Below are 5221 nucleotides of genomic sequence, written 5' to 3'. Positions count from 1 at the left end.
ATTCTCTTACTTAGGTGGGATTTCAGATTTTCCCCTTTTATGAAAATTTGTCCTCGAATTTAACTAATGCATTAACCTCCATGGACTAAGTGTAGAGACTTCGCTCACATGTCATCCTCAACTTCCCAAGTCACCTCCTCTCTCGTGTGCTCACGCCATTATACCTTAACCAAGGCTATCTCTTTGGAGCATAACTTTTTCACTTACCTATCCAACATAGCTACTAGTACTTCCTCGTGAGTCAAATATTTCCTAACTGTACAGACTCATACTGTATCACATGTGATGGATCTTATTAGTACTTCCGTAGTACCAAAACATGAAACACGGGATGAACATTACCAAAATTCGATGGAAGTGCCAATTGATAAGCCACTGCACCAACTCTTTTTAAAATCTTGAAAGGTCCAATATACTTTAGGCTCAGCTTGCCTTTCTTGCCAAACCTCATAATGCCTTTGGTTGGAGAAACCCTTAAGAACACATAGTCACTAACGTCAAACTTCAACTTTGGACGTCTATGGTCGACTTATGACTTTTGGCGACTCTGTGCCATTGGCATTCTCTCCTTAATCAATTATATCTTGTTAGTGGTTTCTTGAACTAATTCTGACCCAAGTAACTTCTGCTCATTGACCTTAAACCAACATATGGGTGATGTACATCTCTACTTGGATAAAGCCTCTTAAGGTGCCATCTGAATGCTGGCTTGAAAACTATTATTATAGGTAAACTCAATCAACGACAAGTGTCGACCCTAAGTGACTCCAAAATTTACAACACATGCCCTTAACATATCCTCCAACATCTGAATGGTCCTCTCAAACTGTCTATCTATCTGTGGTGGAAAGCAATGCTAAAATTTAACTTAGTACTAAAAGCCTCTTGTACTCTCCCCCAAAATCTGGTAATGAACTATGTGCCTCTATCAGATACCATGGTGATTGGAACTCCTTGCAATCGCACTATCTCATCAATATACAGTCTAGCATATTGTGCTGCTCCATAGGTGGTCTTCACCGATAAGAAATGGGTGGACTTAGTTAGCCTATCCACAATTACCCATACCGAATCATGCCAATTTCTGTTATGGGGTAATCTAGTTACAAAGTCCATAAAACTATGCTCCCACTTCCATTCAGGAATATGTAAAGGTTGTAACAATCTAGTCGGCCTTGATGCTCTGCCTTAACTTGTTGACACAGGAAACACTTAGCCACAAACTCAGCTATAATTCTTTTAAGGCTTTCCCATTGATACATCTCTCTCAACCCATGCTACATCTTAGTGGTGCATTGGTGAATGACATATGTAGGCACATGGCTTCCTCTAGAATCTCTCGACTTAAATCATCAATAGCTATCACATATACTCTAAATCCATATCTATGTAATCCATCAGTGCCTCTAGTAAACATTTGTCCTTTCTTTCTTTAAGGATCCTCTAGTGCCTTTGCCACAAAATCATCTTTTTCCCAGTTTTCTTTGCTTCGATCCATTAATATCGATCTCACTCTAAAATGGGCTAATAAAGCATTACTATGATCAACCTCAAATCGAATTCCCATATCCTCTAACTCATGCTTAAACTGGATCAGTGATTTTTTCTCAACTAAAATATGGGCTAAACTTCCCATGGACATTTGGTTTAAAGCATCAACAACCACATTGGCTTTGCTAGGATGATACAGTATTGTACAGTCATAACTCTTAAGCAACTCTAACCATTAACATGGCCTAAAGTTAAGATCTCTCTGCTCAAAGATATACTTGAGACTCTTGTGATCCAGGTGAATCCCATAAGTCTCACCATGCAAGTAGTGTTTTTATATTTTCAAAGCAAATACTATGGTAGCCATCTCTAAATCATGTGTGGGGTAATTTTGCTCATGTTTCCTAAGCTTTCTTGATGTGTACGATATCACTTTTCCATGTTGCACCAGCTCACATCCAAGTCCTACTCGTGATGCGGCATAATAAGCCGTATAACCCTATGTACCACTAGGCAAACTCAATATTGGAGTTGTGGTAAGTCAAGGCTTAAGCTTTCCAACACTCTCTTCACATGCATTTATCCATGTAAACTTGATACCTTTTTGTGTCAACTTAGTCATGAGAGCAACAATCTTGGAGAAATCCTTAACGAATCTCCTATAGTATCTAACCAGCCCTAGAAAACTTTGAATCTCCATTATTAAAGTTGGCCTTGGCCATTTCTTTACTACCTCAATCTTGTTTAGGCCCCCCATTACTCCATCCTAAGATACAATGTGGCCTAAGAAGCTAACATTATCATACGAAAACTCACACATGGAGAACTTGGAATATAGTTAGTGCTCCATCAATGTTTGTAACACAATCCTCAAATGTTACTCATGTTCCTCCCCACTCTTTGAATACACTAAGATATCATCAATGAACACGACCACAAACTTATCCAAAAATGGTCTAAATGTTAGTGTAAACCAGACAAACCAATCGATTTTGTGCTTGTAAAGAACTACATTAATTAGTCATATTTCATGTAAATAAATTTTGGATACTTTATATAATGTGTGAAGTACTTCTTTATCCATGAGTTTATTTATAAAGAGTTATGAGAGACTTATGTAGATAAAATCCTTAGAACATAATGACCTTGCAAAGAAATTATAAAGGTTATATTATGAGATTCTTATGCATCAAAGCCTTGTTTCTAAATATGTTCCTAGTCATTGTATTGTCAAGAATAAGGGCATTGACAATGCTCAAAGGCTAGTACATGCTAAGCCTCCTTACTTTAGAAATAAGTAATTGATATCATAGGTTGAAGTATGTGAGATACTTGGGTATAATATGTGGGTGCTTGTTTAGGAACAAGGTCACTGAACATGACCTGCTATGAGTGTTCCATTTAGTATTTCACTTAAATATCTATGAAAATACTCTCATGTGTCAGTAGAGTAAGCAATCCTTAGAGTTATGATATGAAGTCACCTTGTATGTGAAATGTCATACTTTGATTTCACTTCTATGGAACTAGAGATGACCAAATGCTTATATAAGGTGTTTTTAGGTATGGCATGAAGCATGTGAAAATGAATGAGTAGTCTAAAGAGGATTCATTACCTAAAGTGATTTGAAGGGGACATATCTCATTTGTTCTTGGCTTCTATTGATTAAAAGTTCTTAGCCAAGGTGATATTGATCGGTCAATGTAGAAGCTGCAAGACTAATACGGATAAGCTAGAAAGTTGACACCGAGCTAAGCTTTCTATCTATCTGGGATATAAGATAAAAGGATCAAATTATACTGAGATATTGTACACTGAAATGTTAGTCAAATTGTATTGACTCTCTTAAAATTTGGGTGGTCATGATGTATTCCTAGATGCTGCTCACAATCTATAAATATAAATATAAATTCTTAATTGAATAAATTTATATTTATTGCTAACATGTTGAGAACCTAATGGGTCACACACATAGGGTGAATTGTCAAAATTAATTTCAGTTCAGTTGGATGTGATCTAATTGATTTTGTAGAGGCTTAATCCAATTAAGTATTAAACTAAATCAAATATGATTTGATGGAGTATTAAATAAAGGCCCCATTAGCTAAAGACATTTTATAATCCTTGATGGATATAAAGTTAGGTCCAGTCACTCTATAAAAGAATCCCTTAAACGCCTCTTGAATATATAGAAGAGTTTTGTTTTTACTGTCTCATGTAATGAGATAAGATCACAGCCAAAAAAAGAGAAACATAAGGGAGCTGAAAGTTAAGAGTTTGCTAGCACAAACCTTGACTTGGGGATTCACACACTCTTAGTGAAGAGATTTAAACAAATCACTATGTGGATCACCATTAAAGGCAAGACAACTATGCTGCTATCGTTTGATAAGTCCTAGTTGGTGTACCAAAAAAAAGGCAAACTTTCAAGTATGTTAAAATCTCTTTTGTGGTTTTTCTAGATTAGTTTTAATTAAAGTGATCCATGGTTTATGGGCTTAAAATTTTAATAATATTCTGCTGCGTATGAGTTGTCTTAGCATGATATAAATCTCCAACACTAAATGCCTATTCATCATATCCATAAAAGTTGTAGGGGCATTAGGCAATCCAAATGACATAGCCAACAACTCATAATGACCAAACCTTGTGCAGAATGCAGTCTTGGGTATGTCTACACCTCTAATCCTCAATTGGTGATACCCCAATCATGGACCAATCTTAGAGAAACAATTAACCCATTGCAACTGATCAAATAAATTATTGATATGTGGGAAGGGATACTTTTTCATGATGGTCACTTTGTTCGATTGCCTATAATTCATACAAAGCCTCATTGAACCATCTTTCATCTACACAAATAATACTAGTGCACCCCATGCTGAGACACTAATGCAAATGAAGCCTTTTTCTAATAAATCCTCCATTTGATCCTTGAGGTCTTTACATTTGGCAGATGCCTTTCGATATGGTGTTATAGAAATCAGACTGGTGTCTTGCACTAAGTCTATGCAAAAATTTGTTTCCTATTCTAGAGGTAATCTAGGTAACTCCTCCGAAAATATATCTATGCACTCCCTCACAACAAGTACATCTACCACACTAATTCCTTTACTTGGGTGTTTATCACCACAGCCAAAAATCCATGACATCCATGTCTCATTAAATGACTAGTAGTCATGGTCGATATCATGCTATTTGAGGCCATGCTATGATCTCCCTATATATAAAAGGGTGTCTTTCCAAGGTAGTCAAACCTAACCTTCTTATGGTGACAATCCACACTAGCATAATTGGGAGATAACCAATCCTTCTGAAAAATCACATCAAACTCTATCATGTCCATCTATACTAGATTTACCTGAGTGTCCTTATCCTTAACTCGGACCACGGAATCTCTATTTTATGTTTTGCCATAAACATCTCTCTTAAGGGGGTGAAAGCTATCAAGTCTTGCTCCCTCTTGGAGCGCTCAATACCCAATTTTGTTGCAAACTATGGGTATGCAAAACAATGTATAGCACTAGGGTCATACAATACATGTGCATCAATAGAACAAACGGGTAATATACATGTAACCACTACACTGGATGCTTATGCATCTTATTGAGTGAAAGCATAAACTCTAACTTATCCATGACCAGCAGTACCTTGTGCTCTAAATCCAAATCCTGAAGCTCTACCCTAAGTAACTGTACTAATGCCTCTACCTCTACCTCCTTTAGTGCT

Source organism: Theobroma umbraticum, unplaced genomic scaffold (genome assembly GCF_002168275.2).
Source record: "Theobroma umbraticum cultivar Fairchild unplaced genomic scaffold, ASM216827v3 scaffold_39.0, whole genome shotgun sequence".
Lineage (NCBI taxonomy): Eukaryota > Viridiplantae > Streptophyta > Magnoliopsida > Malvales > Malvaceae > Theobroma > Theobroma umbraticum.
Note: the sequence above shows the minus strand (reverse complement) of the source record.